General features: G+C 51.4%; 1 long non-coding RNA gene across 2 annotated transcripts; it reads left to right on the forward strand.

Annotated features, from left to right (window-relative positions):
* The first annotated feature begins 2,879 nt into the window (after nucleotides 1-2,879).
* On the forward strand, nucleotides 2,880-20,245 carry LOC117198110 (uncharacterized). Of its 2 annotated transcripts, XR_004479051.2 has the most exons (5): nucleotides 2,880-3,559; nucleotides 9,877-10,030; nucleotides 13,680-13,929; nucleotides 16,829-16,911; nucleotides 17,556-20,245. It is a non-coding gene; the product is annotated as an uncharacterized LOC117198110 (long non-coding RNA). The 2 variants fall into 2 exon arrangements; XR_007471710.1 differs by lacking the exons at nucleotides 2,880-3,559; nucleotides 9,877-10,030 and adding an exon at nucleotides 11,706-12,130.
* Nucleotides 20,246-21,422: the final 1,177 nt, after the last annotated feature.

A 21,422-nucleotide genomic window follows, 5' to 3' on the forward strand; every position in this document is an offset into this window, starting at 1 on the left:
GCTGGCCCCAGGGACAAGGGGTCAGGGGCACTGCTGGAATGAAAGAGGAGGCCAGCGAGGACTCCTCGAAGAGGGAGATGGGGGAAGGGAAGATGGTGGTGGGAGGGTCCGGCCGCTCTCTCTCTGCTCTCTGAATGCCCCTTGGTGGGCGAACCTCCAACTCCTTGGGCAAATGATTTATCCTGCCGAAGTCTCAGTTTCCTCCCCTGCACAGCAGGGTCAGAGCACGATCCAACGAGCCCTTGTGCCCCGTACGTGGCCTGACGGGTCCTTGCTTCTTACCCTCCACCGGCCACTCCGGCGCCTGCTAAGAACACCGAGCCTCTGAAAGGGGGTCTGGGAGAGGGCGAGCCGGGATTTAAAACCAGTTCTGTGTGTCTCCAGGGCCATGCTCGTACTCCCCACAGCAGACTGGTGGAAGTCAAAGGTCAGAGTCCCGAACCAAGCTTTCCCGACGTTCCAGGAGGAGAGTGAATTCTCTCCCACTCACAGATAAAGGCTCCTCTGGGGTGTTGCACGTCTCCCTTGTGGCAGCTTGCAATTTTCCGGAGAAGGTAGCACTTGCAGTGTTTACGAGGGAGCTTTATAGAAAGTAACCACGTGAAAGAGGCAGGGAAGGGCATCTTTGGCAGCAGGAACAGCACATGCGAAAGCACGGAGTCATGAAGCAGGATGGTGTTTGCAGAGAAGGTGGTGGTCGTTCTGTGTGCTGGGGTGAAGGATGCTCGTGGGAGTAAAGTAGGAGTACGCGTCTGGGGAGGCAAGCCAGGCTGGGGTGCGTTTCTGGCTATCGGCGGATAGTTTTAAGCAGAGCTCCTTTTATAAAATTCTTCCTGTGGGCGGCGCTGGGCGGATACTCAATTGGCAGGGACAGGTCTAGATGCAGAAGACTAGATCAGAGGTAGGTGATTGGGGGAGTAAACAAAGCTTGAAAGCCAGATGTTCAGGTGAGATGAGTCCAAGTCCAAACACATTAGGGGTGAAGTTTGTGGCATAGCATCTATCAGTGGGAAGGGTGATGGAGCAGGAAAAGTTGAGGGTAATGCCCAAATCTCTGGCTTGGGCAGCTGGGGGGAAGGGGCGGGTGTTCCATGAGATGGGGCTGAGTGGGCAGCTTCGGGGCAAGGAAAATGAGTTTAGATGGACACATGTCACCTCTGAGGAGTTGGTGAGTGTATCAGTTATCTATGACCACAATAATGCTGCATAACAAACAGCCACTAAAACTCGGTGGAATTCAGTGATCAATAATTACTCAGCTTGTGTGTCCATGGAGTCCAGGTGATCTGAACTGGGCTGGGCTGATCTTACCTGAGACGGTGCAAAGTCCTGGAGGGGACGGGCTGCCAGCTGATCTAGGCTCAGCTTCACACATCCCATACTCCAGCATGCTAGCCTGAGCGTGTCCTCACGGCCTCGGCGGAGATGCAAAAAGCCCAGTCACGCAAGTACTTTCCAAGCCTCTGCTTGCATCATGTTTGCTAACTTCCCATTGGCCAAAGCAGGTGGCTGAGCCTAGAGTTGAGGTGGGGGGAGGGCTCTGCAAGTCACGTGGTCAAAGGCATGGATATAGAGGGGGGGAAGATGGCGGCCAAGACGGGGTGTCCAACCAGCCACGTGGAGAAACCAGAGGACTGTTGCGTATCCAGGACTGGAGATTTGAGTCTGTTGACCATGGACAGTCCCTGAGGCCATGGCAGGGAAGGGGTTGCCCAAGCCAGTGGTGTGGCTGAGAGCAGAGCTGGATCCCTGGGTGATCCTCTCCTTTCCTGCCACCTCCCAACCCTCTTCATCTCATGGAAGAGAAAACCTCAGAGCTCAGATGGCCACAGAGGCCTCACCTGGCACGCATATAGTAGGTGCTCAACAAAACGCCAGCAGAAGGAACACAGCTAGGCAGGCTGGGCGATTAACCCCTTGTGGGTCAGCAGGTAAACGCTGGTGCCGATGCACATTGTGGGAGGCTATGGAAGCAGGTATGACCCAGAGGCACCCCACCCCACAGGGGAAACGCCCACCCCAGGTCCTGCTTTGAACAAAACCGGTGGTCCATTTTCAGACCAGAACAGCATTTGACCTGAATGAGTTCACTCGTCTCCAAGGCTCTAGACCCTTCTGCTCTATCCCATTCCCTCCTCCCAACAGTCCCAGGAAGATGCAGACCTTGTACCCCTCACACACACACACACCCCTTTGCAGCTGGAGATCCTGGAGGAGCAGCAAAGCCCAAACTCACAGGGGCGGCTCAGTGGCAGAGCTTGGAGCCCAGTGCCACACGCCCAAACCTCAGCTCTCCCGACCGCCGACCCCGGCCCCGCTCTGGGGGGCTTCGCCCTGTGTGCTGTGGCGCGGAATCCGTGGTTCAGCGGGGGAGTGTTTAATCAGGCAGCGTGCCTGGATGGTGACCTCCCACAGAGCCACCCAGCCCTCGCCCTCAGCCAAGACTGATTTCCTTGGAGGGATTTTTTTTTTTAAGGCAAAAAACAGCAGGAAAATCTCTCTCCCGCTGCTTCTTGTATTTCCTTTATAGTTTCCTTTGTTCTATATTTAATTTTTTGTTTTAAACCCAGTTGAAGAGGGATGGGCGAATCACCGAGGGTTATTGATTTATTATTTATGGCGACTCATACGTCGCTTTAATCGTGTCTTCTGTCCCTTTCCTATTCTGCATAGTTGAAGGACAACCCAAGGAAGTCGTTTGAGGCATCAGAGGCTCCTGTTTATTTCTGCCTTGCAACCTGTTGGAAGAAAACGAGGCTCATTTTGGGGGGTATGCTGGCTCTTAGCTTTTCTCACAGGGGCGGAGATGTGACCCTGGGCCTCAGCTCAGGCAGAGGAACGAGCCTGGGGTAACCTCTCCTTGGTGACTTGGGGAGGCTGCTTGTTAGTCCCCCAGCTAAATGGCCCCCAACGTCTGTGTTTTCGGGTTACTCTGGCTTCTTTCCCTCCAATTCCTACAGACACCCACCTCCAGCCACACTCATGCGAAACAGCAGCCCTCTTCCAAAATCCCAGTACAAATAATAACGATGAACAGTGCATAAGAACTGATATTATTGAGAGCTTTGCCATAGACAAATGCCAAGTGTCTTTTATATGAATCATCTTATCTGGACTCAGCCCCTTGAGCTGGGTTTTGTTTAGTCCCATTTTACAGGTGAAAACACTGAGACCACGAGGAGGTGAGGAACTTGCCCGAGGAAGCGGTGGAGCCGGACGGGAACCTGGTGCCACCTCTGAAGGCCGAGCTCTTATCCAGGAGCCCAACCACCTCCCTGGAGGACCCGAGCAGCCGGGCAGGGAGCCCGTGGCACATACAGAGGGAGGTCCATTCTGCGCGTGCCCAGAACCCAGGTGCTGGGCTCTGGGACCAGGAAGGCTTCCTCCTTGCTGCCCGGAGTGACGGTGCCTCCAGCACTTGGTCAGGGCCCTGGCTCCCGGCTCTCTATGGGACGCTGCTCTCTGCAGCCAGGGCTTCCTGTGCTGGGCACTGCATGACCAGGCAACCCGCAGCTTCTGACTTTAGAAAAGGATGCTTCTGGAAGCCACAGAACCATGTGTGAGTATGAACACTGGAGAGTGTGAGTGTGTACGAGAGTGTGAACACGTGACTTATGGGTGGCTGGAGGTACATACAGGGACAGCTGTCAGCAAAGACCCACTGCTGTCCCCAAGGACACTCCTGATGCTGGCTTCTGCTCTGTGCTGCGGGGCTGAGGACCCAGTCTTGCCCCGGCCCATCCCTTTCGCCCTGGCATTCAAGGATCTCACTGCACAGCTCCCTACTCCTCCCACTGACACCTTCCCACCATCTCCCTCCAAATGCCCATCTGCCTCTTCTCACATGCCACCTTTTATTTTCCCACCTCCACACATTTTCTGCTGCCCTTGCCCTTGAAGTTAGCTTTCCCACAATCTCCTTCTTTCCAAATGCTTTCCACTCCTCAAAATCCTGTTCAATTAGCACCTCCTCCATGAGATACATATGGAGAGATGCTCCCTTCGGGACTCTCAAGACACAATCTTTGTCCCAGAACGTGATCCTCACAAGGATGGGAGTTTGTCTGGCTCACTGCTGTGTCCCATGTCTGGGGCACCACCCGGCACAGGGGATGTGCCCAAGAGATACTGGATGAATCCGTGAGTAAATCCCTTCTTTCTCCTGCTGTGCCATCAGCTTCAGGAGGTCAGAAACTATTGGGAAAAGGATAAAGCGGGGCTGTTGGAGTCAACAGACTGGGTTGGAATCCTGGCTTCCCCGTCTATTAGTTGTGGGACCTGATCAAAATATACTTCCAGGGCTTCCCTGGTGGCGCAGTGGTTGAGAGTCCGCCTGCTGATGCAGGGGACGCGGGTTCGTGCCCCGGTCTGGGAGGATCCCACATGCCGCAGAGTGGCTGGGCCCGTGAGCCATGGCCGCTGAGCCTGCGCGTCCAGAGCCTGTGCTCCGCAACGGGAGAGGCCGCAACAGTGAGAGGCCCGTGTACTGCAAAAAAAAATATATATATATATATATATATATATATATATATATATATATATATATACTCTCCAAATTGTTCTTTCTATATCTGTGAAATGGCAATAATTATACTTCCCTGGACAATTGCACGGCACATGGCCCACCCTGGCGCACCATTAGTGCAATTGATGGAAAAGAACCAGGGGCCAAGGGCACCTCACCTGGAACAATGGGAGAAGGTGTCTTAGAACCGACAGGACCACACCTCTGCCCCCACCCCAGCCCCGCCTTGTCAGGATTGGTTTGCACATGTGCTGAAGAAAACAGTGCTGGATATGGTGATTTCAGGCAGCCAGTCAATTAGCTGGTGTTCAGGAATCTGATCATAGCAGTCAATCGGTGATTGCCAATCTGCATATTTATTCAGTATCATTAATTATGCATCATGCAGCATTAATCCCCGTCATGTGCGTGTGTGCATTCTGTGGAACAAGGCTTCGGGTCCTGTCTGGAGGAAGCTGCTGGCATGGCGTGTGCTGGGGATGAGGGACACATACAAGAGGTGGCGGCCAATTGGCGCAGAAGCACATTGAGCGCTGTTTTGCATCGGCCACAGAAACTGGGCCTGGTCTGGCTCTTTATTTAAACCTGGTGTTGCAAACTGGTGGATGGCAGGGCTGAGCCAGGCTACAGATGTGTTTTATTTTGCCTGAACAGTAATGAAAAAAAAAATGGAAATAATGCATTTAGTGTGGGCATGCCAGTTTGCCAGCACCCCCACTCCCCCTTATTGCCTCATATACCACTTACTTTACTCCCTGAGTTTCCTGCTTGGCCCCTGGGGGCATTTGAATTGGTCACCTGTAGATCAGGGTGTCCTAAGTCTTTTAAAACTTATTATCCCCCTAAGGAACTGTTTTAGACATTTTCCCCGACTTTTCCCTTCTCCCTCTGGTGAAATTTTTTTAAGATGTTGGGGGTAGGAGTTTTATTAATTTATTTTTTTGCTGTGTTGGGTCTTTGTTTCTGTGCAAGGGTTTTCTCTAGTGGTGGCAAGCAGGGGCCACTCTTCATCGTGGTGCAGGGGCCTCTCACTATTGTGGCCTCTCTTGTTGCGGAGCACAGGCTCCAGACACGCAGGCTCAGTAGTTGTGGCTCACGGGCCTAGCTGCTCTGCGGCATGGGGGATCCTCCCAGACCAGGGCTCGAACCCGTGTCCCCTGCATTAGCAGGCAGATTCTCAACCACTGCGCCACCCCTCTGGTGAAATTTTAATACCACAGATATATTGGGTAACTGTTCGTATTCTGTATGTATATCTGTAAGATTTTTTGGTTCCCAAAGGGGCAAAGTTCACCCTTGCTGAGAATGCATCCTCTAGGTTGTAAGGTCTCTCTGCCTGTCTCTGGTTGCTCGCACGGTAGGGCAGGGGTAGGAAGAGGGCTGGCAATGAGGGGTTGGATTTATATAAATCATTTCTCTTTCCTCTTCCGCTGGATGAACCCTCCATATGGGCTCCACGGCTCTCCTTACTTCCCCCTAAACTAGCTCTGGGAGGTCCATATTCTACTCATGTGGTGGTGCTGCCCTCCACCCCCACCCCCATCCAAATACTCAAGACACAGATCAGACGTCCTCTCCTCCAGAGTTTGGCCAGTTAAAACAATTAACAATTGTTAAAACAAAATAGTAAGAAAACCAAACAATTAAAACAATTGTACAGAGTATTTTAGTATCAGAGGAGGAAGTCTCCTTGGGAGTCACAATTTCTCAACTTGTACTTTGCAGATGAGTAAATGGAAGCTCAGAGAGGGCAAGGGATTTGCCCAAACCTGCACAGCAGATCAGGAAGAGGTAACGGCCATGACCAGATTTTAAAGCTAATACTTCCCATCCACCCCATTTACTCACTAAGGCAGGTTTGTTCACCCTTGCATCATCTGGGCCTGGCACAGGGAGAGTCACAGTGCACATCAACACGTGAATACATTAAAGGCTCTGACAAGTCCTGCAGAAAACAAGCAATTTTCGTTTTGCGTAATGCAGCTTTCCTTGACCTTGTGTTTGATCACAGACTGTAAAACTTCTATATGCCATGTACTTGGGCACCAAAAGATAAAACCATAGTCTTAAAATAGCCCCAAACTGGAAACAACCCAAAATCCATCACTAGTAAAATAAAGAAACTCTTCTACATTCACACAATGGGATATTATATGGCAGTGAAAAATGAATGAGCTATAGTTCCTGGCAACAGCATGAATGAATCTTACTGCACAATGTTGAAGGCAAGAAGCCAGACACAAAATAATACTGACAAGATTACTACTATTATTCCATTTATATAAAATCCAGAAATAGGCAATACGAAACCATGTTGTTCTCAGGTCTAAAGAAAACCCGAGGAAGTGATCTTCATCAGAGTCAGGAACGTAATGAAATCTCACAGGGAGAGGGGAGGGAGAGGCACGGAAGAGGGGCAAGCAGGTGCTTCCGAAATTTCATTTCTTGTCTGGTACATAGGTGTTTGCTGGGTAATTAATCATTAAATTGTGTTAAACTACATTTTCTGTGCTTTGCTGTATGTTAGTTATGTTTCACTATCGAGAGAATAAAAAAAGCTTGTGCTGGCTTTGGCTCTAGGGGCAGGAGTAGAGGCTGGAAGGCCAGAGGGGAGGCTGCCGCAGCCACCGAGACATGAGACAATGGTGGCCTGGACTGTGTGTGTGAGAGTGGGGGTGGGGGGCATGGGCGAGTGGGACAGAGAGAAGCAGAGGGATTCCAAAGGGACTTAGCAGATAATTTGGCGACCACCCCCCCCAACCACAGCGTGCTCACCGATGCATTTGGCTTCTGGCTTTTAACCACACCCTCGGGGACCTCTTCACCATAGTCCTTGGTCATCAGAACCGGGAGGCCAGACGGGGCGCCTGGCAGGGGGCAGGATGTGGAGAGCATTGGAGAACCCCACGGAAAGGTAGCCAGGAAAAGCGATGGGGAACTGAGTGCAAAGAGAGACTGGTGAAGAGGCCATTGCTCAGAACTGTCAGCATGTGGGCCCCAGGCACCCAGCGTTCCATTAGCTGTTTCTTGGGATCATTTTATTGGCCCATGGGCACAGGTGGGGTGGCAGGCTGGCCAGGATGACCCGTGCAGATGTGGCTGGAGAAGGGGGTGGTGATCAAGGATGGACCTAACCCCGGCCCACAGGCCCCTGCCCAATCCTTATTTTCTAGTGCCTTCTCTCCCGCCTCCTGGGGACAGCCACAGTGTTTTCTGTCTGGCCGGCCATGCCTGGCTGTGCTCGGGAACACAGGCCCCTTCAGAGGTGCCCCCCGAGTCGGCTGAGCTGTCCGAGCCCTGACAAACTCTTGAGGGAAGCGGGCGTCGCAGCCCCAGCTGTGTAAATGTTTTTGGTTTTCCTGCTGAGGCTGGGGGTTGAGTCAGCGCCAAGACAAGCCTCGCTTGAGTTTTCTTTGGCAAGGCGGCCCGGCTCAGGAATGTCAGGCGAACTCTCCAAATGGGATGGTTTGTCGGTGGGACCTCAGGCTGAAAGCTGAGCCCTGGGTACACTCTGGCATCATCTAATTGCTGCATCCCAATTAGAGTCGAGAAGCGGTGGCCCGGCCTGCTCAGATGGGAGCTATTTTCTCTGCTCACCCTCCTCCTGCCGGGAGGGGCTGGGGCCGTTTAGGAGGCTCTCTGTGGGCTCCTCAAGTGGGCCTGGGTGGGAGGGTGGTTTTCACCATCCACAGGGTGATGGAGTTTTCGGGGGGGTGGGAATGTGAACTCCATTCCGGGCCCCGGCTGTGAAGTTGTGAGAAAAGCCCACGGAATCACTGTGAGGTGTACGTTTTCCTTCTTGTTGTTGAACTCCACTTGGTTAATGATGACTTGGACCTTCCTTGGTACATCTCACAGCAGAGAAAATCTAGAGCAGGGCTTCCAAATGCAAAATCCTCCAGGGGCGGGTGAATTACCTAAATGAGTGAAGCTGGCTGGGAGTGAGGCAATACGGAGGGGTGGGGACTGGGGCAGCCTGGCGAGCTCCTGCCGCATCCCCAGGGGTGGATGCATCTTGGCTCCAGCTGACCTTGGCTCTGGCTGAATGTGATTCTGTGGTGTGGCCCAAACTTCTGAAGTTCCAAGAGAGATCCAAAAAAAAAAAAAAAAATCTATATTTTATGTGCAATCCCTCAATCTTGAAATGTTGGCAACTAATTCAATTAGAAAAAAAAATTGGACGAAGGGCCATGCCAGCCAAACCAAACACATCTGGGAGCCGGATGAGGCCTCCAGACCATGCATGCGTGACCTCTGGGTTCTCATTTCCTGACCCGTGACTGCAAGCTGAGGGGACAGATGGAAACAGCGACCTCATCCACAACAATGACAAGAACAAAACCCTTTTGTCTGTGCTCTGGGCTGACCCAGGTGTGGTGCCGAGCACTTTATATGCTGCACTTCCTTTCATTCTCACACCAATCTGATGGGCAGGCATCACCATGCCCACTTTACAGATGGGAAGACTAAAGTCTCCAGGGAAGGATGTAATTTGGCCAGGGTCACACAGCTGATAAATGGCAGAGCAAGGATTTGATCCCGGGTCTGTCTGACTCCCAGCACTGGGCTGAAGTCATGAGATTTGCTTTCTTCTTGTTGTTGCTGAATTCATTCACTCATTCATCTTTTCCGTAAACCTTTATTGAACTCTTACTGTGTGCCAGGCACTGTGCTCAGTGCTTTGCAAGGATTAAATGAGGGAATATATGCAAAGGCCATAGAGCACGTAGTAAGTGTCCAGGTCGTTAGCTACCTGCATGGGGTGTGTCCTGCCCAGGCTATGGGGGCGGGAGCATGGAGTGTGGAGGAGGTTGAAAAATATGAGTAATGTGTAGCCTCTTCTTTTTTTTTAATTGAAGTCTGGTTGGTTTACAATAGTGTGTTAGTTTCAGGTTACAGCAAAGTGATTCAGTTTTATATATACACATATATATATATATATATAAAATACGTATATAAGAATATATATAAAAATATATTCTTTTTCAGATTCTTTTCCATATAGGTTATTACAAGATATTGAATATAGTTCCCTGTGCTATACAGTAAATCCTTGTTTATCTATTTTATATATAGCAGTGTGTATCTGTTAATTCCCTACTCCTAATTTATCCCTCCCCACCTTTCCCCTTTGGTAACCATAAGGTTTTTTTCTATGTCTGTGAGTCTGTTTCTGTTTTGTAAATAAGTTCATTTGTATTATTTTCTTAGATTCCACATGTAAGTGATATCATATGATATTTGTCTTTCTCTCTCTGACTTACTTCACTCAGAATGATCATCTCCAGGTCCATGCATGTTGCTGCAAAAGGCAATATTTCATTCTTTTTAATTAGCCTCTTCTTTTGAAGGTGCCCAGCCTTGTGGGTCTCAGCTAGATGCTTCATTGACTCTATCCGTGAATCCGGGATTGACTCATCTCTAATCTGTGAAATGGGTACAATATGGACCCAATCAGAGTCACTGGGCACAGAAGTTCAGCTCGGGGTGGCAAAGCTCTAGATGGTAAGTACTAGGAGGAGGCGTTGCTCATCTTGGTCCCCCCAGGGGCAACGGTGATGCTTGTGAAGGTGACTAGCCAATTTGGGAAGCAGAAGCCAGCCAGCCCTGCAGTATTGAGGAGGCAAAGTCGGGGGGCAAAGATGGCACAAGCTGGGGCTCTGAGTCCTTCTCTGTGGGGTCAGGGGAGTCTGGACAAAGGTCCCCAGAGCAATCTGACATTTACAGTTTGCAAAGCACTTTACAGTTTGCAGGGCCAGACGGTGCAGCCAGCTCTCCCCCGCTCTCAAGCGTTTGCTGGCTCCCCTTTGCCTCTTACGTTGCCCACAGTGAGCCTTGGATAAGAGTTTGAATGTATGAGTGCACATGAACAAGACTGGGCCAGTCCTCAACCATCCACCTGGTCATGGCTTCAGCTCCACGTGGAGGCAGTTTGGATGGTGTTGGGTGGAGAGAGTCCAGAACCTGGCATTCTGGTAGAATTCCAGGGGGATCCAGGAGTTGGGGATGCCCTGTAGAGAGGCAAGGTCAATCCAAGTGCTGACTTCTGGGTTTTATTTTGGTCCCATTTCACGACAAGGATTCCTGCTGGGAGAGTACCTTCACGAGCTCGGGCTGCCATGACAAAATTACCACAGACTGGGTGGCTTACAAACAGACATGTATTTCTCACAATTCTGGAGCCGGGAAGTCCAAGATCAGGGTGCCAGCATGGTCAGGTTCTGGGGAGAGCCTTCTTCTGGGTTGCAGACTACCCACATTTCGCTGTATCCTCACGTGGCAGACCCAGGAGAGGAAGCAAGCTCTCTGGTGACTCTTATAAAGCCAGTAATCCCGTCATGAGGACGCCACCCTCATGAACTCATAAATCCTAATTACCTTCCAAAGGCCCCACCTCCTAATACCATCCCATGAATTTGGTGGAGCGGGGGAGGGGAGACAAACATTTAGTCCATCACAGGGAGGGAGATCCCTCAGGCTAGGGGGTGAACACCAATCTTGACAAAGACACCCACCATATTTTATGTTTATTGAGTGTTTATTATATAATGGGCACAATGGAACTTCACTTGCTTATCATACCCATTCTACAGAAGGGGAAACTGAGGCTCAGAATGATGTCATTTAACAGATGAGTGGTGAAGCCGTATCTTGAACCCAAGCCTGTTTTCATCCAGACACTGCTTTTAGGAGCACATCCTGTTTACCCACAGTCCTCGACAAAGCAGACGATACTGCCACACCCACTTCACGGGTGGGGGAGGAAGCCCATCTACGGGCCCACAGCAGTGCAGAGTGGACCCAGGACTCAGGTCCTCTTCCCAGCATCACCATCCCACAGCCCCAGCCCCCTGCCGTGGCCAGTTCAACCAGTGCCTCCCATCCACCCACTGGATGAGGTTAAAGCCTCATGGGACATGAACTATCTAACTAGCAGGGTTTCTAAGGGCTCCCTGAAGCCCCCAGGCTGAGGGTGTGCAGGGTGGGCTTGCAGCCTCTCCCCAGGGGCTGTTCCAGAGCCCGGAGCGCAGCTAGCCTCCAGAGGTGGGTGATTTGGAATCAGAACACATGGCTCTTGCTGGTATGTAATGAGCAGGGAGTGAGCTGGTAGATATGCTAATTTCATTATTCATGTACATAATTATAATCTAGAAGTTGGCAGCTTTCTAGGTAATGACAGGAGGGAAAGGGAAATTTACCTAACTTTTGTAATATATGTGTAGTATTATTTAACTCTTAAATTAAGGGACTTAATTCATTGCACGAGGCCCACAGATGTGAGGCACCAATGCAGAACTTCGCCATGTCTCTCCACCCAGTAATCCTCCCTTCCTTCAACAATTATCCACCATGTGCCAGGCCTTGTGTCAGTTTGAGGGTTGCTAGGGTGATGGAAGCCCAGTCGGGTGCCCTCGGCATCTCATGGTCCAGGATGCGGATGAGTGAAGCAAGAATTTGACAGCCCGACGTGAGAGGGGCAAGATACAGGAAAAGCAGGGAGTCAGAGAGGGCTTCCTGGAGGAGGAGGCATCAGCACTGGTCTTGAAAGGTGATGAGTAAGAGTTGTCCATGCTGAGAAGAGAGGAAAGGCATTTGAGATGGGCGGTAGGTAGGGGGAATAGGCATTTGAGATGGGCGGTAGGTAGCTTGGGCCAAGGCCAAGAGGGGAGACCCTGCGACATTTTTGAGGATGCTGGGCTGGAAAAATGGGAGGGAGGGCTGGCGTATGGCTCTGAGAACAGGCCTCTCCAGATTCAAATCTTAAAAGCAGACGTGCTCAGCCTCACTGGGCACCCCTGCGTGCCGGTTGCTGATGTGTCTGGGGCCCATCCTCTCTCCCCACCCCCCCCACTGATAAAGCCTGGGAAAGGGCGATGGCAGGGGGGCTCTTTGAGGCCCGTTTGGTGCCTGCTGGCCATTGGCGGAACACCCAGCTGGGGGAAGTGGGGCTCAGGCCTGGAACAGCCCTACAATGGGCGAGTTTGGAGCTCAGCCCTCTGAACTGGGCGGGGGCATGTCCCGGAGTGGGGCCCCTGCTGTCCCCAGCAGCCCAGCGAACAAAGCCAGCTTTGGGCTTTCACCCAGCTGGATGCGGGGTTTGCAGAGGGGCCTCGTCCCGATGGGGGTGTGAAATTCTTGATTAGGGCTGGCCATGGCCTGCCCCCTCCCCACATTCGGAGGAGAGGGAACAGCTGCACAAACACAGGCTCAGGCAGGGAGGCAGCCGGGCTGTGAGAAGCCGTCTGTCCGGCAGCCGCATGCCCCACGCCCCATGCTGGCGCTCACGGACGCTTTCCTGGGAGAACCTGCATGTGTGTGGCACTTGGGCCTGCGTTCTGGTGGCCAGGAGGGTGGGAAGGTCACCGCTTGTCTGTGCGTGCACACGTGGGCAGAGGGGCATGCAGAGAACGTGGCTCAGTGTGTGCAACGTATGTCAGATTATGGGTGTGTCGACCGTGGGTGCACACGCGTGTGTAAATGCAAACGACTGGGAGCGTGTGTTAGTGTGTGTGTGTGCACTAAGCACACGTGTATATGCACGTGCACATGGGCAGTTGTGCAGACGCACACATGCAAGTGGGAGTGAGGTGTGGCATGTATGCACATGTGTGCTTACACTGGCACATGTGTACAAGAAGTGGATGTGGATGTGAGCACGTGTGTGATTGCTTTGGAGGGTGTGTGTGTAAGTTAGGCTGTGTGCGTGTGCATGCATGTGTGATTGTAATGGCCCGTGTGTGTGGAAGACATAGGTGTGTGGGATCGTATTTTCTGTGTGCATGTGTACACATGTGTGAGATTGTGTTGGCCTGTGTCTACGTGTATATATAAGTTATAGTGTGTGTGTGTGTGTGTGTGTGTGTGTGTATGTGTGTGTGTGAGATGCTTGCCCTGGAAGGAGAAGGGGCTTATTTGGCATGTCGTGGCAGGTGAAGGTCTGAGTCAGGGTTCAGGGCCCATGTGCCAACCACATGGAATGTCACCACCTCCTGGAGTGCCTGTTCCCCCTGCTTGGCCGCTGGCATCTCCTCCAAGGCCCCAGTTCCTCCCTCTGGCTAGTCCTCTGTGGCTGCGTTCCTTGGAGGGAACGGTTTGTTTTCCCTTCCAGTCCATCCTTCTATAATTGTTTCCATGTATTTCCCTTGATTTGCAGTTTGCAATCCATCCCCGCCCTCCTCCACTCCCCTGCCCAGGACCTAGCTCCATTCTGGGACCGCAGATGGAGGGCCCGCAGCCGGGCAAGGAGACAACGGAGCTAGGTGAGGACCACGACGCACAAGGCGCCTCTCCAGTCACGGAGCCCTCCCAAGTCTGCTGGAAAGCTAAGACTTTTACATGAAACAACAGGACCCTGGGATCTATTATGTCCATTGATTAGACAATCTGCCTGAGGCTCCTAGAAGGTGGGCAGCTGGCAGAGCCCCTGGGAGCCCCAGCTGGGATGGGAACTTAAACCCGATTTCCTAATCCATGCCCCATCATGCCTTTCCCACTGCCTCATGGACCCACCTCACTGCCCGCTTCCTGGCCACTCTTTCTCCACCAGACCTTCCTCTCCAGGAAAGGGGAAAGGATTCAGGATGAGTTTGCAGTTCTGCAGGTTAAAATGGAGACCAAGGAAAATTTATACGATTCCACTTTCCGCTTCTCTCTGGATCCCTCACTGAGCCCGTAATGTATTCCCCCTTCTTGCTAACACACTTTTTAAAATGTTAATAGACTGTAAATTACTTTTCTTTTTATACTTCTTAAAATAAGCGTTTCCTCTTGTGGATGGCAAGGCAATGCTGGAGTTACGGGCTTGGTTTTATTACTGTCGAGATGAGATGGACTGGAGAGAGCTCATACAGCTTTTATAGGAACTATTTTATTTATAAGAATTTTCCTAATGTCAGATGGATGTGACGTGCCTGGTTTCCTTCTGCCCAGCCTTGAGAGAAGAGGGGAATATAGCATGGCTGGGGCCTGGGTCAACGTATCTTTGCCTTGGAAACTCCAGAACTGTGGATGGAATCTGTTCTTTAGCAGCCCTAATACAATCGTCTTCTAGTTTCTACTTGCACACTTCTGGTGATGGGGAACTCACTTCCTACCGAGACAGCCAGTCTCCAGTGAAAGGTGTAACTCCTTTCCTACATTAACATCACTTACTGATCCTAGCTCTGCTCTCTGGAACTAGAGAGGAAATACTAGTGTCCCCACAGAACACTTGGGAACCTCCCAGGGATTTGAAGGTGGCCACCATGGCCACCATGCCTTTTTCTGCACCTTCATTTCTCTGCATGAAATAGCTCCCCTGGTTCTTTAAATATTTCTCCCTCACTTCATCATCTCACCCACCCTCCAAAACATTCAGATGTTTTTCCTCCAAGGTCAGAAGGATTATTTTAGCTTCTCTTAATTACCAGGACCAGCATTTCCCATTACCACTCCTGGGAAATCCCAATTCTGGTCATGTTTGTAAAGATTACCTGCTCAAATGAATTTGGGGAATGCTGGGCTAAAGAAATAGAAACAGGTTCCTTTGCAGCAGGACTTATCAGAGCCTTTACACAATGAATACACATGGCGACTCTCCAAAGTGGGTGCAGTAGGCAGCATATTACAAACTCAAGAGACTTGGAACTATGGATCTTTAAAAGACATCCCAGAGGGTATGTGTACCCAAAACTGTTCTGAAATGCTCTTCGGTGGTGAATTTCAAACAAAAAATAATGTCCGTTAGCTTATAGAAAACGAGCACGTTGGCTCTGGCGTAACAGTTCCCTGTGGTGGTCTCTGCTTTATGCAAGGATGGCAGATTCTCAGCATGGTGGTGGGAACCTTGCCTCCCCCGTGCCAGGTTCAGTTTTCCTGTTATTAACCTTTCAAAGTCACCTCCAGGCTCTGTCCTGCTGGGAAGCTATGGTTTGGGGCAAGTGGGTTTGGATGGGACAAGTCGTATTAGAAAAGGAATCCAGCTCCGCCATGTATTACCTATGGGACCTTGGCAATGACGTCACCTCTCTGACATTCAGACTCCTCATCTATGATCTGGGATTCATCTCAGAGCCTTCTCTGTGGGGCAGACGGAGCCTGATGCCTGGCACAGAGGAAATGCTTGAGAAATGTCAGTGGCTTTCAAAAGACCTCATCTGGTGCCATCTCCTCCCAAGCGTCTTCACTCCAGCCAGGTTTACCTTCCTGCATGGCCTCAAGTGTGCCAAGCCTGCCCCTACCTCAGGGCCTTTGCACACAGTACCCTTTCTGCTTGGAACGCACTTGCAGGCTGTATCCTCATGGTGTGTGGGAGATGCTCAATAGACAATGGTTGAACTGCTGTGAGTTGATGGCCCTTACATATCTTCCCCTCTCCGAGGCCACCCAGCTCATGCCCACAGTCTGGCAAGGCCTGAAATCTGCCGTTGTCCTGCCTTGAGAGAGCAAGCAGGCCCTCGCACACATCCACCCCCCAAATGCCCATTTGAGCAGCTCTCCGGAACCCCTGGTGCAGGGAGGCTGTCGGTTGGGGGTTGGCAGCCACACACCCTGGCCACCCAACCCAGCCCATGGCCCCTGACAAATGCAGGTGATGTGATCAGGGCAGATTGCTGTCCCTTTCCCAGTTGCCCGTGCTGGCCACCAACTGAATCAATCTTGAACAATTGGCCACAGGCTTGTTTCCTTAAAAGTGATGTTACCTCTAATTATCTCCAACAGGATGTGATGCAGGTTCCTCATTTTCCCTTTTCAGCTCATCAGAGCAAGTGTGTGCACCACGGCTGAGATAATTGAATCTTCTTTAAACCAACAGGCTGGAAGGGGGGTGGTCTGACCTCCCCCGGGCTGAGCTGGCCTCCTATCATGACCCCGTGAGGCCAGTCTGGGGCATCTGCTGAGAACAGGGCAGTGTCTACGACCCCAGAGGCTCTGCTCACCCAAACGTCACCTGCCATTGATCTATAGCATATGCGATATTCCATTGTTTGTTGAGGGGGCGTTGGGGTTGAGAGCCCAGTGGTCTGGGTTCAAATCCCAGCTGGACCACTTTAGAGCCAAGTGATCCTGGGAAAGTTGCTTAACCTCTCTGTGCCTCAATTTTCTGGTTTCTTCATCTGTAAAATGGAGGCACTGGTCGTATCTCATGGTTGTATGTAGAAGAGTACCTGGCACATAGTAGGTGCTGTGTCCGTGTGGCCACTATTACTGTCAAGAGCCCCCTTTTTGGGGGGTGGGGTCGTGGGCAGAGTTGGGAGGGTGATTTTATGGAGGCTCTATCTCCTTTGGGAATTATATTTTCAATTTAACCTTTCGACCCTTTAGGCTGATGCTTCTGGGAAATGGGTGAATCCAATAATGGCTGCAGAGAAACAGAATTCAAGAGACAGAACTTGGGACCGGAAATGGTAAAATAGTATGAGTCATTTGGACCAACCCTCTTGCTTTTCAAATGGGGAAACTGAGACCCACAGCAGAGTAAGGACTTGCCCAAAGTCACATGGGGAGATGGTGATAAACTCGGTGGGAACCTAAGACTTAATGAAAATTGTCAGGATAAAGAAGATGCATTTATTGAGCACTTATTCTGTGCAGAGCTGCTTGCGCTGTTTTAAGCCTCTCCACAGCCCCATGAATGAAGTAAATCTGGGTGCTGTCCCCATTTCTCAGACGGGAAAACTGAGTCTCTGAGGTGGTTCTGAGCAGCATTCAGCTTGCAAGTGCAGAAGCGGGATTGGTGTCTCCAGTCCAGATCTAGCATTCATATCCATTTGGAGGGGCTTGGAGGATGGAGTGAGGCTGGAACCCCTTCTGCAGTTACACAGTAGACCATCTGCTTCCCTCGGCTGGATAGATGGGGCTCCAGCTATGTGGAACCATGACTCCCAAGTGGAAACCTTACCCTTCGGCAAGGATTGGTCCCCTTCAGGAAGAGGAAGCCCTGGGGGTCTCTCCTGACAAGCAGATACTCTTGTGTGGGCTGGACCAGTGGGGGTTTCCTCCCCGAAGAGACAGTTAAGGCAAGGAAGATAATTTTCTCTTTCTTCCACAGCATCTCGATGTCTGTTGGGAAAGCCGGGACACAGCAGGCGGGAGCAGCATTGCCTGATGACGCCTTCCTGCCCACCGCACCCTCCTGTAGGGCGTTTGTCCACACCGGCCCTGCTCACCTGCCAGCCACGGATGCCTTCACGTGCGGGGCACACCGGCCCCCATGCAAATCTAGCCAGGCTGATCCCTGCCCCGGCAGCTGAAAGTCTCCTAATAAACAAGTGTTGGTTTGCCGAACAGGAGAGACCCTTGACATCAGGGGTAGAACTTTCTGGGAGGAAAACACTTCATTTCCAGGGCAAGTGTTGCTCAGCTGCTCTGAGACTCAAACATGTTCTCAGCCTCACTGTCAGCAGGGCTGCAGGACACCAGCCACAGGAGGAGGAGGCAGCATGGGTGTGTCCAGCTTCTGGGGCGGTGTGGGGTTGGGGGGCAGCTCAAAGAGCACTGGACCAGGAGTCCTGAGACCCAAATGAGAGAGCACTAACAACAACAATAATAATAACGATAACCAGATGCTTGTTTGTTTATTGAGGGCTTACTATGTACCGGGCATGGTCGGAACATCTGGTGCACCCAGCCCTTTGAAGAAATTTTCTACCGTTCCCAATTTGCAAAAGGGGAAATAAGGCTCAGGAGGTTGGAGATGATAGGAAGGCTTCCCTGCAGAAGTGGTACTCTGCCTGGAGTCTGAAGGATGAATTAGATGTTAAGTAAGTGAGGAGGGGGAGGGAAAAACATTGTAGCCAGCAGGGACAGCATGTGCAAAGGGCCTGTGGTGGGCATAAATCTGGTGAGGCTGAACCCCGAGAGGAACAAGTTCCATGTGTCTGGAGGGAGGGGTACTGTGGGTTACAGGGAGCTGACAGGGGCTCGTCCCTGTGGCTCCTGTGGGGTTTGGGCCTTCATTCTAAGACCTCAGAAGCCATGAAATCTTTAAAGAAAGATGTGACAGGCTCAGATCTGGGTTTTTGAAAGCTCCCTCTGGTGACCCCAGAGTTGGGTGGACAGTGGCCTCAGGACGGGAATGCATACAGCTGAGACTTCATGTCAACCAATCTTGCCCAGGGCAGCCCCAGGGGGAGGCTGGGACCTGCATAGCCTGTTAGGAGGCAGGGAGCCAGGAGCCTCCCTTACCCCCAAGCTGGTGGGCTCATTTACATGATCCCAGCTTAATTCTCCCAGGGTATGCAAATGTATGCAAACCACGATCCAGGAGAGGCAAAAATAGCAGGGCGCATTAGCATCCCCCACAGGAATATTGTTTTATGCAAAAGACGAGCTTGGGGCCTGCTGAGTGGGCGGCAATGGAAGATGCCAGGGAGTCCAACCTCCCGGCCTGTGCCCTCCAGGGTCCGGGCCAGGTCCCAGCTGCCAGGGAGGTTCCAGGGTCCAGGGACAGGTGGTGGACGGAGGGCCCTGGCTGCCCAGTGTCCAGGGCCCAGGTAGGGTCTCCAGGCTGGGAGGACCCCTGACCTCAGGGCCGCACTTGCCCTGGCCTGGCCTCCACCTTCTGACGGTCTGGGGTCTTGTCTTCCTCCCTCCCATCTTCCCCGTCTGGTTTCTCCCCTGTCTGCTCTCTCAGCAATCTCAGCTTCCTCTTTGCTTCTCTCTGATCTTTTTTTTTTTCTCTTCTCAGCTTCCTCCAGCCCTTCCTTTTCGGTGGCTTCTCTCCGCCCAACCTCCTGGTGCCTCTCCCCTGAGAATTCGCTCTGAGGTCCTTCTCTTGGTATTTGTCTCTCTCTGGGTCTCCAACTCCAACACGACTCTCTCTGTCTCTGTGACTCCCTGTCCGTTTTTCCTTATCTGTCTCTGAGATTTCCTGTCTCCCCTTGTCTCTGTCTCTCCATCTCTCTCTGCTTCTGTCTGTCTGTCTGTCTTGATATGCATCTTTCCCTGCCTGCTGTCTTTCTGGCTCTGCTGGTCCCTCTCTGTTTTGTTTGAATTTGTTTCTCTGTGTCTTTCTGGCTCCCTTGTTCTCTTTCTGTTGCTGCCTCTATGCTGTCTCTGCTCTTTTTACTTCATAACCTTTCCGTGGCTTTTTCTCTGTAGTTCTCACCCCAGCATCCTCTTCCTTCAGGGCATCCTGGAGAGCATTCAGGGACGGGCAGCAGCATCCCTGAGCTCATGTCTGGTCCAGGACCCATGTGGAGAGGTGCAGGGACCCCTCCACACACCTCCAAGTTCCAGTGGGCACCAGACCCCCGACTGCAACCCAGTCCAGCCAGCTGTGGAGGCCAGTCTGGACAGCTCTGGGTTTTGGGAAGAGGCTGGGTCTTTCCAGATCCCTGGAAGCCTAGGTCTGGCTTAAGTCAGGTCATACTGGCTGGGAGTTGCCTGAGACTGGGGTACTGGGGAGAGAGGGCAGGAATCAGCCAGATCCTCTCTGGACAAGAGCAAGTTCTGGCAACAGACACTTCTCAGCTGTGCAACCTCTGTAAATGGCTTCCTCTTCCTGATCCTCAGTTTCCATCTCTTTAAAATGGGTTGATCCTGGTGTCCAAGCCTCAGCCTTGTTGTGGGACTGGCCAGCTGCATTGGCATCATTTGCGATGTGTAGCGACACTCAGTAAATACTCTCTACAACAGTTATTGTTATCATCCTCGCTCCTGTGGTTCCACTTAAGCTCTCTGTGCCTCAGCCTCCTCATCTGAAAAATGGGGAGAGTAGTTCTCACATCATTGGGCAGTTGTGAGAACTGGATGAGATAGTTGCAAACTTGGTACATAGTAGGTGTTCAATAAAAGGCCTATTTTCTTTTTCTTCCTTCTTGGACTAACTCTGTGATTTTGGCAAAGAGCCTGCCCTCTCTGGGTTTCAGTTTCCTCATCTGGAATGAGTGCAGCACAGAACACCCTTTCAGACTGGTTTTGCAACCTCTGAAGTCTTTTGGTCACACTGTACTGGACTGGGGTTCCTGGGTTGGCTGCCAGTCGGCGGCGACTCCACAGTGCCACCAAGTGGTCACCCAGGTCAACATGGTGCAGGCTTTGGGGTCTGGGGCTGGGGGCAGGAGTGGGCCTGACCTCTGTGACCTTGACAGAGCCAACAGGCCCATTACACAGAGGGGAAGAAATCTGCCTAAGGGACCACTGGCTTGTGGTCCTGGAGCTGCCTCAGATTGCTGGGTGACCTTGGGTCAGTGCATTCCCCTCTCTGAGCCATGCTTTCTTCCCCACATCAGACCAGAACAGAAGCCCCTCCGGCAGCCATGTCTTCCATCCTCGTGGCCGGTCCAAGGCTACATTACCTTGATAGTTCACATTTTGATTAGGCACCTACTCTGTGCTATGGACAGGGCAAACAACAACAACAATGACTATGATAATAATAGTAAGTCATCATCAGTAATGAGAGCTTATTCTAGGTCTGGCCTTATGCTAAGCATCTGATCTGCACCAGCTCATTTAAGTAACATGAGGTAGAACTTTCTAAGAACTTTACAGAAATTAAGTCATTTAATTCTCCCAGCAAAGTGAGGCTCGGGGAGGAGAATTGACTTTTTGTCATTAAATGCGTTCACTATGTTTTTGTTGAGAACCTACGACGTGCTTAGCACTGGGCGCAGTGGTGAAGAACACAGATTCAGTTGTAGCCCCCGTAGGTTCACAGTTTAGTGGAGAGACACACAGTAAGCAAAGAAAACAGCAAGGAATACAACATTGGGAAATATAAGAGATCCAAAGGAAAAGAACAGGGAATGGTGAGAGAGAAGAGGAAGAAAAGCAGGAGAATCAGGGAGAGACAGCTTGGAGAAGGTGGTGTTTAAGCTGAGGTCCAAGGGAGGATTAGGAAACTGGAAAGGGTGGAGTGTAGAGGCTGCTGCAGGAACAGCCTGTGCAAAGGTCCTGCGGCAGTGACAAGTTT

This window comes from Orcinus orca, chromosome 15, assembly GCF_937001465.1.
Source record: "Orcinus orca chromosome 15, mOrcOrc1.1, whole genome shotgun sequence".
Classification (NCBI taxonomy): Eukaryota; Metazoa; Chordata; class Mammalia; order Artiodactyla; family Delphinidae; genus Orcinus; species Orcinus orca.